The sequence below is a fragment of the Diadema setosum genome, chromosome 7 (assembly GCF_964275005.1).
Source record: "Diadema setosum chromosome 7, eeDiaSeto1, whole genome shotgun sequence".
Lineage (NCBI taxonomy): Eukaryota > Metazoa > Echinodermata > Echinoidea > Diadematoida > Diadematidae > Diadema > Diadema setosum.
This window is the reverse complement of record NC_092691.1, coordinates 27,844,057-27,859,771: the sequence shown is the minus strand read 5'-3', so window position 1 is coordinate 27,859,771 and position 15,715 is coordinate 27,844,057.

Below are 15,715 nucleotides of genomic sequence, written 5' to 3'. Positions count from 1 at the left end.
GTGACACATAAATCTATAAGACATTCGGGTCCGGACATTTGGAATAATCTCCCGGATAATATAAAGTCCTGTTCAAGTATTTATTCTTTGAAAACGTCACTAAAACGATATTTGATACAATTATATTCTCCAAACCAATTAAGCTAACAAATATGTATAGTAAATGATTGTCATCTTATTGTCAATCTCTATTTTCTTCCTTCAACTGCATCTTGCACTCTCACCTGCAACTGCACTGCACTCACCTGATCACCTTCCTCCAAGAGAGTTATGTCGTTGGATAGTCATTTTATGAGGCCTTGATGGTGGTCTCCTGCATTCATTGATCTCTGTTGTTTACTGAAAAAAAAAATACTGTATATCTTATTTTATGTTTCTGTGTATCTACATTGCTCAATGCAATCACCTATGTGTATCTATTTACTGTTATCGATTTATTTCACTGCACCTGTTATTCTTTGTTCTTTGTACTTTTTCAAGTTTGCATTCAAATTGCATTTGATTGAATGCAGAAATAAAAGCAAACAAAAATATTCAAATCAGCAAGTAGACGATGTCTTGCTCTCGCAATTTCTTATCAATTTCTTGCACGGAAATGACAAATATCTCATATTTCAGCTGCATAAACGAATTGGCCTGAAAACCACCCAAATAACAAAAGAACAGATGTTAACTCTGATATATTGGTATGGGAACAGGCTTTTACTTGTATCAGATAAAATAAAACAATTTTTTTCCGAATTTCACATATAACATACATGGAAAATTATGAGGGTATGACATCTTCACCTCTCTCCTTTGAATATTCATAAGGACTAGTCAAGAAATGTTTTTCAGAAAAATGTAAAATTTCCAAATGTGATATCTTCCTTATTCTTATTCGATTTTTGTCATTTTTATCGTTCTTTAGGGAATATTTTCTCTTTCCTTTGATTTCTTTTTTTGGGGGGGGGATTTCCTCTGTAACGTTTGAGGAGAGTATTTTTTGAAGGCGAAATGTTTCTGTGATGTCTTATGGCGAGAAACATATACATGTAGAACGAGCTCTTTAAAAAAAAAAAAAAAAATCAGTTTTGCGCCACTGAGGTGTCTGATGCAGTCCGTACTTTGGCCTACAAGGACTTTGATAGAAAGTGGCGAAAAGAAGTCTTGACATAAACATAATTTAGGATACCTTATACACACTTTTGATGGTGACAGAGGTCATTGTACTTTTCTTTCCGCATTATGAATCTTGTTCTTCTCATTCTTCTTCTTCTTCTTCTTCGTCGTCGTCGTCATCGTCATTGGGGTTTTTTTTTTCATCCTTACTTCCTTCATTTCCCATTTGGAAAGGTCATTTCGAAATTTAATTTGCTTTCTTCGTATAAATCCACAAAGGCGAAAACGAGTGTTTTGACACTCTAAACATGATTAACATGAATGTGGAATGCTTCTCCACTTTAAAACGGCAAAATTGTCCTGAAAGAATAAAAACAAGCAACAAAAACACAATCCTGAATATGCTAGTAGAGAAATATAAGAAAATCACAGGTACAGCTTTCATGATTTCCATGCTGCGTATAGTGAAATATTGTCATTTTCCTCACATGTTAAAAGATCTTTGATAAGACTTTCTTTTTTTGCCACATAAAATATGTTCCCACATACTTCATGAGTTTCTGGATACACTTTACTTAATTCCGGAAATTTATTTAAGAGACGGCAGGAGGTAGGGTTTGATTCTCTAATGGATGATGAGACTCTGTGGCGTCTGACAGTTAGAAACAGCTGGACAGATGAAGTAGGGAGGGTGTTTGAACGTGTCCTGAAATTTCGCAAAATGAAGCACAACGTGAGGGATATGGCATGATCATAGCATCTGTCAAGTTGATCCATCAAGTTGACGGATAACCTATTCTGTCAAAAGCACGCACTGATCATGTGAAAGACACGCTTATTTTTCCTCATTGGCTTTTGACACTTGACGTTTGACAGGCTGTTTATTGGCTACGCTTCCTACCGGATATGGTATGCTTTTCTCTCTCTCTCTCTCTCTCTCTCTCTCTCTCTCTCTTCAGAATTATTGTCAGAATTGCTTACGTGTGGATCTGCTTTAGCGTGATCAAGAAAGCCATTGCTTAATTTTCCATATAGGCGTAGCATGCATGAATACCGCATATTTTCGGAGGACGTTTTCTATACAACGTCTCTTGTGTTTTTTCTGTAAAAAAAAGCATACCAAAAAAGAACATAAAAAAGACATACTGGAATAGAGGAGGGGAACTGGGGCATAGTGGATAAGACTCTTGACCATCAGTCGGAGGTTCCGAGTTCGAATCCCATAAAGTGATTACGTCCTCAAACAACCGTGTCCCTCCCGACCTGCCTGCAAGGTATAATCAATAATTACCTGCTGTGGTGATTATAAATCAGGGCCCTCTGGTAGACCAGTGGCTTGAAGAGGCTACCCTGGATAAGGAACACTACGATTATTATCATAAAAGTCTCAATATCAGCAGAAATCATGGGCGAGATCGTATAGCAGCGAAGAAGAAAAACTCTGATTTGTCTTTATTTTGATCCACTTCCACCCCCAGCTCATTCTTCGATACATAACAGCAATCAAATCACAGAAGCATATCATGTTTACATAACACACAAACAAGCAGAGCGGTAGACGTTTTGGTCTAAATCAAACAATCAGAAGCAATTATGGCACATTCCATATTGTTTAGATATTCTTATTTTATCTTCTGTTTTTTGTATTGCATTCAACAAAACTTTTAAACTGCTCACGCTTGTAGAAGCAAATAAAGTGACGTGATGATTCAGTTGCCTCGGGGATGTAACATTGACCTGAAACCCATAAAGCACAAGACAGTGCAAGATATCTCAGGCAAAACTTAACAAGATTGTATTATTCTTGTATCAAATTATCACTGGATTTGAATCGGACTACAAAATAAGTTGAGATCACTACAAATCTGGATTTTCCATTATTTAATTTGTCGCATGTACGCATTAAGTGACATTTTCCACTTACTTCCTATAAAACCCAGAAATTCACTGCGTATTAGACATTATTTCATAGACGTCATTGTGGCGCTTTAATAATCTTGTCGGACGAAGTCCTTCTCGAAGTTACCCTAAATATGTTAATTTGAAAGGAAGACTCTTTAAACTTATTCTTCAAAAACACACACAGTATGTCGAGAAGTCACGTATCTTGTTACTTTCGAATGGTCAAGGCAGATTCAAAGTTGACGATAAACGTGAACTCTGGGCAACCTCTTCACCAGACAGTGTTCTTCAACAGACTTCTCCAGCTGTGATTTCCAACCATGAATACAAATTTCGCAAATCGGAGAGAAACATAAAAAAAACGCTCTGTTGTTTTTTTCTTTCAATGAAATCATTTAAAGCGGTAACCCACGTGGAAGAATAAAGGTACTACCATTGAGAGCAATGATTTTATTTAAAAAAATAATGTTCGAGATATCACATTTGATGCATATGTGTATAGGTCAGTTGAATCACAAAACATCCTACCTCATAAAAATTTTGTAATAAAACCTAAAATATAAGGAGATATCACTATTTTCCCCACTATACCACAACTGTAGACGGTTTAGTTCAGAAACATTTGCATTTTTACATCGTTTGTTTCTATCCCTAACTCACATTTTAGATCTATTTTGAATCACTAAAGCTGGGTTTTTGTTTCATCTGCAAATCGTACATAATGCCTTTAAGGAAAATTAGGGATGCAATCGCGGTGGTGACTTTTTGCTATGCTTTGCTGTGGTACCACGAGATTTTTAGTTTGTCAGCGATTTATATTGTACATGAAAAACAGAATTATCATCAAGGTAACCTCTGTGACCTTTGTTCAACAAGACTTCTCTGGAAGTCGCATTTAGTATGTTTTTATTTAATAAAGGAAGGAATGTGTGGATGTGTATTGTTGGATATCGAATCAATCATTGATGCCTGCATATACTGGTCTGTAGTAATGTTAACATTTTATTGCTGAACTTCGATTCAAAATATCACATTTTGTTTGTGGACTGCCTTGAACAAACTAAAATCGGTTTCATTTCGTGATCCTTAACCTTTTGCATAGTGCCTCGCTCGCTGTGAGCATCGAAAATCGTGGGCGAATTAGGGCGGTGAGTTGGGGTCATCCCACCGTAACGAGACTGACACCCACGAGTCATACGGTCCATGAGTCATACAGCCCATGAGTTATACGGCTCACGAGTCATACAGCCCATGAGTTCGACACTACGCACAAAGGCTCATGAGACCGACACTGAGCAAAGAAAGCCCACGAGAATGACATTACACAATAAAGGCTCACGAGACCGACACTAGGCAAAGAAAACCCACGAGACCGACACTAGGTAAAGAATGCTCACGAGACCGACAGGACGAACAGCGCCATCTACATGTCAATTACAAATATGTTCAGGTTGTTCATGAAGGGAAAAATTGCATACTGGCGGGTGCAATTTCGTCGTGCTATCGAGCAAGAGATTGTAACTAATTGAACAGCACCATCTACAAATCAACGACATCAAGTATGTATTCCTACACTTGTGGTTTTTAGGGGGGCAGTTCTGTCACGCTATACGGGGAGCGACGTTGTTACCAGTTTTCTTTTTTATATATATAAAATTGTCCTCTTCATGGGACCCCCCCCCAAAAAAAAAAAAAAGAATGTATGAAAAAATGATAGAGGACAAGAACGATGTATGGTTTAATTTTAGATGCCATCGTGCCATTTTTAATAGGCTTTAACAATTTCTAGCTAGATGGTGGACAGGATGTAAGTTGTTGTTGTGGGTTTGTTTGTTTGTTTGTTTGTTTGTTTTGCCTTTTTCTTTCTCGCTTCACTAGTTAAGTAGGCCTTATTAGATATCCTCTCCGCCTGCCTATACCCGCCTGCTTAGAGTTCAATTTATAATAATTATTTTCTCTGTAACTATAATGTATGACATTCAACGGATGAAAACGTTTATATCGCAGCGATTCACCTCGTTTGTGGCTTGTGTTTGTAAAATTATTCTCCTCTAAACGGTACATTTTTCATGAAATAGAATAGCTGTTTTCATGGATGCATCTTCTTTTTCCGAATCCTTTTATAACGCTATACCATAATAGACGATTACATTATTTTCTGTGAATTTATACTAAATCAACACCTTCGCAGATGACTACTCCCCCTTCATATCATGTAAAGCAGGTGTGCACTGCAACACTGACCATTTTGTGAAATATTTTCTTGTAAACTTTATTTCACAGCTTGGTATTTTTCTAGTTGATTGATCTGAATATCCACATCATTTTATTTTAGTATTTTTTTTTCCAAGTAGGTGTATACCGGTATGTGTTTTGCGGAAAGGGAAACAGTGATGTTTTGGCATTTTTGAAATTAATGTTGAAACATCTCATGCACTTTTACTGAATTTTGTGTATTTTTTTTCACAAACACTCACACACGCAAACACAATTAAAGATCTTGAACAGTTCAAGGGGTGAGGGAGGGCAATTGACGCGGTAATACCCTAGCAACTCTCCTTTTCCATCTCTCATTAATGAGAGATGGAAAAAGATATCTTCCTTATGCCATTATCTGGACACCCTATATACAATTAATTGGTCTATAGGTGGCGCTGTTCATCCTGTCGGTCTCGTGGGCCTTCTTTGCTTAGTGTCGGTCTGGTGAGCCTCTTTTGTCTAGTGTCGGTCTCGTGAGCCTTTTATGCGCAGTGTCGAACTCATGGGCTGTATAACTCGTGGGCTTATTTTTGTTTGATGTCGAACTCGTGGGCTGTATGACTTGTGGACTGTATGACTCGTGGGTGTCGGGCTCGTGACGTGCACCCGGTGAGTTGGCCCGGTCGGTAGCGCGTCTGCCTCCACCTCCAAAGGACCCGGGTTAGACCCCCGAGTTTAACCGTGCAGTGTTATGTGTTTTCCCGTCCCCTCTAGTAAGAAGCAAAACGCTCTATCCCTGGGATAGGACATATTAAAGGTACAGTTTACTATTGGGAGCAGTGATTTTAAAATTTTCGAGTTATCATATTTGATGTATATGTGTAGGTCAGTTGTATCACAAAACCTCCTACCATATAACAATTTCGCAATAAAACTTAAAATATGAGGAGATATCACTATTTTTCTCACTAAACCATAACTGTAGACGGTTTAATCTAGAAATAATCTTATCATAACTATTGTTCACTTTTTGTATATCCAACAATACTTAAAATTGATGATCGTGATTAAAATTTTTATATTTGTTGTTTCTATCCCTAACTCACATTTTAGAACTATTTTGAAGCACTAAAGCTGGGTTTTTGTTTCATCTGCAAATGGTAAATAATGCCTTTAAAATGAGGTCCCTATTTGAGAGAGTCACAACTCATGCACGTAAAAGATCCCGCTTGATTCATTCATCGCAAAGAGCAGGGTGTTTAAGTGGTCCCGCCTCTCATCCAACTGGACCCCGTGCACGATGCACCTAAAAACGGGCTTTCTAGTCATCTTCTCAGATGGAAATGTCACAACTTTAAGAGCTTTGAAGCTGAGCGAAAAAGGCGAGAAGGTCTTTGCTATCATAATTTATTTTCAATAAATCTATATAGGAAATATCAGCACGGCTCAGTAAAAGGATTAACTGGTAAACTGGATTGTTGACTTTCGTACGTGGATTTGTAGGTTGACTGAAAATACTTCTGTTCCACAACGTTTTGCACCACTGCTACTATAATACCACTCCAACATTACCATCAATTCAATTTTTCTCTCTTCTTCTTCTTCTTCTTCTTCTTTTTAATTGGGGGTGGGTGGGGTGGGTGGGGACATACTTGATAATAAAGTCCCAATCCCCCCCCCCCCCACCTGAACGGCAAAAAGAAACAGACATGTCAGAGTCCCTTATATTTCTTGCCGTGTCTCTCATACAACATCGAAGTCGCTCCTGTGAAGAAGCGTTTTAGATCCAATTAAAGACATGCGTGGATCGAGTTTATCGTTTTAAGAGAAGATTCTGTGGAACTTTTATGAGCAGAAGTGCAGTGCCCACGTTACATTGTTTGCGAACGTTGCCAGTGGTTGCAGTAAAGACTATCGGGCCGCGACTCGCACTTCACAACCAACGAAGACGTCTCTCGAAAGTCCCAGTTCCTTTCAAGCTGAGCTTCAGAATGTCTCACCCACGGTCAATTGACGCCTAAAGGTGCATATTGTAATAAAACAACATCAGTGATAATGGAGTAACTTCCCACTATAATCAACAATGTATAATATTAATAATGTATTTTCTATAAAAAAAAAGAAAAAGAAAAAAAAGAGTACATAGAATCGCTCGGCTAAGTTAACACAAAAGAGATCTTCATTTATTGCTACTGCTTTGTATTAACAGAAGTGCACAGAATATTCAGCATAGATCAAAATGTCCAACATTACGTCAAAACTGCAATAGGGCAAATTGATGAGGAGGGAAACTGCTTTGAGTTGAAGTATTTTCTTTTTCGAGTTAAGTTTCTTTCGTAATGAAAAATAATGAATTAATTTTATTTCGGCAATCTATATTCATTTTCTTCCAATTCGACTTAGCCTTGATAGAGAAGTGTTATTCCTACCTTTCTGAAAATGTTAATTAGCCATTTTGAATATTCGACATGAAATCAGAATGAAAATGATATTAATGATAAGAATGTGCCGTCGTGTCTCGAAGGTGACAAAGACGTCCTGCACCTACATCACACAGACACTCATTGCTGACCTTGAAATTAGGGTGTGATCTTGCACGCGAGATTTGATGATTTGATAACATCTGTATCTTAGCCGTTTTTGCCCCCATTCGTTTACACTTCCAGGATATGGATACGCTATAAAGTTTGATATCACCGTTTTCATCAGCACCCTGGCATCAGCATTTTTTTTTTTTTTTTTTTTGGAGCTCTCCCCTCTGCTTAAAGGGACAGTGCGGTTGAGACGGGGTTTCAGGTTTCCAGCTTTTTTGATGATTATTTTTTGAGATAGTGAGAAACATATTATAAGTATGGCAGAGCATATGATTATAAGAGTAATTAAAAAGTTTATCTGATAAAAATTGGTTTTGAAATGGCCGAGATATCCAAAATATCGTAATCGTAATGAAAGGTGGGACCCATCTTTTATTAGGATCGCTGTGTTTTTTTTTTTGTGTGTGTGTGTGTGTGTGTTTTTTTTTTTTTTTTGATATCTCAGCCAATTTACAACCGATTATCATTAAATAAATAATATTCATTATCACTGAATTCCTATTAGAATTGTATGCTCTTTAATGTTTTGCAAAGTGGTTTTTAAGTATCTCGCAAAAAGTTAAAAGCTGAATCCTCACCTCAACCAATACTATATTATCCCTTTGAACGTGTAGTCTGGAAAGTATATACATAATAAGCGATATGCGTTGACATATCAAGACTCCATCACGGATTCGGCACGTATACTCGGAGGGGGAAAAATCATATACTGGAGTTACTGGAAGTCATTCGGTCCTTGCTCTTCCCATAACATGCGTGATTGTGTATCCGTGACCGATAACATTACTCGTCATGACTGACGTTTCGTTAGTGTATTGCTATTGTATCCTGGAATTGTTATCTGCTCGTTTGCTGGAGAAATGTTCATAAGCTGATAACATATTATGACATCTTTCCAGATTGCAATAATTACATAGCCTTTTATTCATCTAAACACGTGCACAATGTACATAGATAAAAGTACGTACATGCACATGTCTCCTACATGCCTATAGAGTCAACGACCTTATTTTATTTCCTTTATCGTTTGCAGATCTATGAACATCACTGATATAGTAGATTGCATCAACTCTTAATAATATTGATATGATGTTTGATGGAGGGACGTCAAATTGTTATAAATCATCATGAGATAGTAAGTGACGATATGACACTCGAATAATGGCTCATTTCATGGCCGACTTTACAGCGTCAGTCCTATAAAGTGGGTAATTTAGGACTAGGACTACTGCAGAAATGCTGGAACAGCCGTGAAGAGTGAATCCTGTCCGATAGAGACACTGAGATAAAGAGATAAATTATTTGTCTTTCACAAGTTTTCTGAGAATGTGGAATCTTGGCTGGCTGGTGTGTTGATTACCTCTCCTCATTGGTTTCAGATTTCTGACATTTCATTTCGGTATGAAATGGCGACATCCGTGTCAAACTCTGAGGTTCTGCGTACTCTGTATTGTTTAGATTTCTTTCCATATTGACTTTTCCACAACCACGAGATATTCCCTTACTTTTGTTCACTGAAAATGACGCAGTGTATAGTCACCTTGGCAAAGGAACAAGATTTTTCTGGATTTTTTTTTTTTTCAGGATAAACGAATGCTCGGACTTGCCATATGACCGGTGTAGCGCGAATGTCTTGTAGACGTTATGAAACAATGGTACGCAGTAATTAAGATAATAATTACAAGTAAATCATTTGTTGATCGCAGAAACTTCGTGCATTTTAATTGTTTATGTCTATAATTTTGCGTTCTGACACGATGCAACTATATAGGATTGAAAGATCTTGACAGAGATTCTCATAAGCTCTCTTGGGGAATACGATGCATGCAATCCAAATTATGATTACCACATGAATAGTATACACTGAACATTCAAACAAATGAACTTTCAATTCAATTCAATTCAATTCAATTCAATTCAATTCAATTCAACCTGGTTTATTCATTCACAAAATTACCATTGCAGCCAAATGGCTGAATTGCGGAGTAACATACAGCTGTACATACAATGAAATATAAAGTATCATTATTACATTAAAACAATACATAATAATCATGTATAATCATAGACACAGACACACATTTATGTAGTATACTATAGATAAATATAAGTATAATATAATATGTATGTAATATATATTATATATATTATTAATAGGTATATATATATATATATATATATATATATATATATATATATATATATGTATATATATACATGAAATAAAGATGAAAATTGCCTTCACTGAATGTTTTTTAAGGAACGTAGTCCCAAATTGTGAGTAGTATTCTAACCAGTGAAAGTTCCCTCGTATCATGTAAGACAATGTTGAACGTCTTGTGCTGGTGACGCAATTCCTGATCTCTTTTTATGGGAAAACACTGTTCTGTCGCTATATTGGTTTTGGTCCTGTTCCCGGTTGATGGGCAGACCGGTGACAACCGGTGACATATTATTTAACTTGGGCGCCAGGGTGACAGTACGTGAACAAGAACAAGACAGCTGCTACAACAGCGACAAGTTAATGAATAGACGAAGATTTCGCTATGGTCGTTTTTCAGTTCCGATACTTTCATAGCTTTTCAGACTTGCAGTGCAAAGAAGCTCCCACATGTTAACATGTTTACAAAGATGAAAGTACGTACATGCACATATCTCCCACATGCCCATAGAGTCAACGACCTTATTTTATTTTCTTTATCGTCTGCAGATGTATGAATATCACTGATATGGTATATTGAATCAACTCTTGATAATTATATTTATGATGTTTGACGGAAGGACGTCAAACTGTAATAAATCATCATAAGATAGTAAGTGACGCTATGACACTCGAATAATGGCTCATTTTATGACCGACTTTACAGCGTCAGTCCTATAAAGTGGATAATTTAGATCTAGGACCATTGCAGAAATGCTGGAACAGTCATGAAGAATTAATTCTCGTATAGGATTGAGACACTGAGAGACATAGATAAATACATTTTTTACAAGTTTTCTGATAATGTGGAAGTTCACCCAGCTCCTACTTAGCTGCCTGGTGTGTCGATTACATATTCTCATTCAGTCATTGGTTTCAGATTTCTGACATTTCATTTCGGTATGAAATGGCGACATCCGTGTCAAACTCTGAGGTTCCGTGTACTCTGTGTTGTTTAGATTTCTTTCCATATTGACTTTTCCTCAACCACGAGATATTCCCTTACTTTTGTTCACTGAAAATGACGCAGTAGTCACCTTGGCAAAGGAACAAGATTTTCCTGGATTTTTTTTTTTTTTTTCAGGATAAACGAATGCTCGGACTTGCGATATGACCGGTGTAGCGCGAATGTCTTGTAGACGTTATGAAACAATGGTACGCAGTATAACTAAGATAATAATTACAAGTAAATCATTTGTTGATCGCAGAAACTTCGTGTATTATAATTGTCTATGTCTATAATTTTGCGTTCTGACACGATGCAACTATATAGGATTGAAAGATCTTGACAGAGATTCCCATAAGCTCTCTTGGGAAATACGATGCATGCAATTCAAATTATGATTACCACATAAATACACCGACTATTCAAACAAATAAAAATGAACTTTCAATTCAATTCAATTCAATTCAATTCAATTCAATTCAATTCAATTCAATTCAATTCAATTCAACCTGGTTTATTCATTCACAAAATTGCCATTGCAGCCAAGTGGCTGAATTGCGTAGTAACATACAGCTGTACATACAATGAAATATAAAGTGTCATTATTACATTAAAACAATACATAATAATCATGTATAATCATAGACACAGACACACATGTAGTATACAATTATAGATAAATATAAGTAAAATATAATATGTATGTAATATATTATACATATCATCAATAGGTATATATATATATGTATATATACATACATATATACATGAAATTAAGATGAAACTTGCCTTCACTGAATGTTTTTTTAAGGAACGTAGTCCCAAATCGTGAGTAGTATTTTAACCAGTGAAAGTTCCCTCGTATCATGTAAGACAATGTTGAAACGTCTTGTGCTGGTGACGTAATTCCTGATCTCTTTTTATGGGAAAACACTGCTCTGTCACTATATTGGTTTTGGTCCTGTTCCCGGTTGATGGGCAGACCGGTGACAACCGGTGACATATTTTGGGCGCCAGGGTGACAGTACGTGAACAAGAACAAGACAATTGCTACAACAGCGACAAGTTAATGAATAGACGAAGATTTTCGCTATGGTCGTTTTCCAGTTCCGATACTTTCATAGCTTTTCAGACTTGCAGTGCAAAGAAGCTCCCATTATGTTAACATCATTTTTTTAGAGATTTAAAGGCTAACTCTTCCCCCGAGTAAAACTTACTATACGCCAACGCGATCACACGCCCACCGTACCATCCTCTTTGATTAAAGTAAACTATTAAAAATGCATGACCAATGCTGACATCGTGCCGAAGCACAAATTGGACGTAAGATTCCATTGGAAGTAGTTGACCAGGTCAAGCTCATCATTCTGTCTTGATGTGACGCACTAGCTTACTTAGACCATTATTCATTATTCCTTATAAAGGTAGAACGGTGCTCACCTCTTTAAGTGGAGGATAAACAGATAAGTCGTCTTTTCACCGTCACTGACGCAAGATACCCCTCCCCAAGGCAACCACTTATTATCGTTCCAAAGTAGGAGCATTCTCTCCTTTTTTTTCTAGATAAGGGCGTCAGGGTGTGGTCAATCTTGAACTTTGAGCCCTGACGAGATAGCCCCTGATCTCAGATGGATTTACTTTGAAGAATTCACGAGAGAGGGAGAGCGCAATATACAAAGTAATGACACTTGGGTGTGTATAGGCCTTTGGAACCTCATTGTACTGAACCACAAGGCCATGACGGACGCCGTCGTAAAAGCCACCCAGTACAACGATAAGACCGTGGCATTGATCGAGGAGTGGTCCGATGTTTTTCAATGAGGTGGCGGTGTCCGCGCCTTTTTTTTTTTCTCGTAACCAAGCGAGAGATTATCTCATGATTATTCATTACGCGCAGTCGCAGTTCTTTGTGATATCCATGCTTATTCTTTATTCTCTCGTATAATTAAGGCCAGCTGTAGCTCTCACGATTGATTCAATTTGCATAGTGATATGGAATTACTTGTTGTTCCAAATATCAAGAAATCATGGGAGATCGGTCGTTTGCACAGGTGGAATCAGCTGCCGCGTATTTGTTATTCTAAATGTCGAATGTTGTTTCAAATCTACCCTCCATACTCTTTAACTTGTATAGTAGCTTTTGCTTTTTACTTTGATTTACAAACGTTACTCAAAAGTATCCTTCTATACGTATTTATGGGAAACTCTGCTCTATCTATAGTCTTCTCATCCTCCTCTGTTTCTTCCATCTACCTAGTGCAATCTTGTAATATACATGTGAGGTGATACATGTGGGCCAAATGTATGTTGTCAAGCACTTCAAGTTGTAATTGTTGTGTGCTATGTACACCGTGGGTGCTGTTCGTTATTCCGAAGGTTCGTTAATCCGAAAAACACAAATTCCCTCTACCTAGAGGTTCGTTAATCCGAAAATGAAAGTGGTTCGTTAATCCGAGCATTAAATCTTGTGGCGTTATTCCGACGGTTCGTTATTCCGAAGGTTCGTTAATCCGAAAATGAAATGGGGTTCGCTATTCCGAAGGGTCGTTGATCCGACAATGAAATAGGGTCCGTAACGAACCTTCGGAATAACGAGCTTTGTTTCATTTTTGGATTAACGAACCTTCGGAATAACGAACCTTATTTCAATTTCGGATTAATGACCCTTCGGAATAAAAAACCTTCACATTTTCGGATTAACGAACCTTCGGAATAACGAACCTTCGGACTAAAGAACCTTCGGAATAGCGAACCTTCGGAATAACGAACTGTAACCGTACATCGTTTGGCGTTGCATTCAAAATTCGAGTGCTTCGTGCCAATATCTTTTATCAAAATACAACAATTTCTGTTCAATTTACAACTTTTGTTTTAACATTTATCACAAACTAAAAGCGCTGACAATATCATTCACCATCTGTCCTTTGAAATCTCTGGTATATCAAAAATTCGATTTGATGACAAGGTTATTGATAATTCTCAAGATATTGTAAATATTTTCAATAAATATTTTACAACTATTGGAGAAGATATTGCTCAAGAAATTCCCAATACCGATAAACATTTTACTGATTTTTGAATCAGTATAGTACACATTCTATATTTTTTACTCCTACCACTAGGTATGAGGTTATTGATATTGTTTCTGGTTTGAAAAATAAAAAAGTGCAGGTTATGATGATATAAGCAATATGATTTTAAAAGGAGCAATATATTCTATTGTGGATCCTTTGGTGTATATTTTCAATTTGTCAATGTCAAATGGTCAGTTTCCGGAACAAATGAAAATAGCAAAAGTTATTCCTATATTTAAGAATGGTGATAACTTAGATATTAGTAATTATAGACCTATTTCTTTATTATCTTGTATATCAAAAATCTTAGAGAAAATTATATATAAAAGAACGATGAATTTTTTGAAGACGCATTGTGTTCTAACAAACTCCCAGTTTTTTGAATTTCATTGATAAAGTAGCACATGCTTTAGATAATCACTCTCATATGATCGGTATCTTCCTGGACTTCTGCAAGGCCTTCGACACTATTAATCATAATATATTGCTTTATAAGTTGTCCCACTATGGTATACGTGGGAAGGCCTTGGAGTGGTTCAGGAGTTATCTAACTGATCGTAAACAATATGTTTCAATAAACAATTATAACTCTGATATGAGAGAACTAATTTGTGGCGTGCCACAAGGTAGTATATTGGGGCCGTTGTTGTTTATTGTCTATATTAATGATTTATGTGCTTCCTCCCAAGTGTTATCATTCATACTTTTCGCCGATGACTCAAATGTGTTTTATTCACATGAAGATCCAAATACTCTTGTGCACACAGTGAATTCGGAGCTACAAAATTTACGAGATTGGATATGAGCTAATAAGCTGTCCCTGAATATCAATAAAACCAAGTATATGTTTTTAGTAACACTTTAGATAATTTGAATATGGATATCTATTTTGATGATACTGTTTTAGAAAGTGTTTCATATACAAAATTTCTTGGAATCACAATAGATAATAAACTTTCTTGGAAATTTCATATAGATTATGTTTGTAAAATTATTTCACGTAATATAGGCGTCATTAACAGGTTCAAATTGTTTCTTCCCCAACATTCTTTATTTATACTGTATTCGTCTTTGATATTACCTTATTTAAATTACGGAATTTTGGCATGGGGAAACACGCATCAAACATTATTAGATAGGGTTTTATTGTTACAAATGAAGGCACTTCGAATCATTTTGTAATGCCGCTCCTTGCTCTCATACAGCTTCTTTGTTTTCTGAAAATAGGATTCTGAAAATTAAAGATTTGTTTTTATTTCATTTAGGACAATTTATGTAAAGTTATAATAACAACTGTCTTCCGTTTATATTTGATTCTATGTTTCCTCGTAACCTGACATACCATAGTTACCCAACAAGACAGTCTAATGAATTTCACTTGCCCCTGCTTAGAACTGTGTTAGCTCAGCAGACATTCATTTATACAGGCCCAAGATTCTGGAACTCCCTTAGTCCAGACATAAAAAATGCTCCTTCTTTGTTTTCATTCAAAAAAAGATTGAAATCATTCCTCCTTAAGTCTTATAATGTAACAGAAAGAAATTAATTTTGTTTGTTTATCTTTTTCAGTAAGTAGGTTTTGTAAGCACCAGGATGCTATTGATTTTTCATAGGCTTGTTATAGGTCGCGTCTTTCGCGGAATTCCACATCGCATCCCCTGTTTTTCTTACTGCAAACTTGTACATTATTACATGTGCC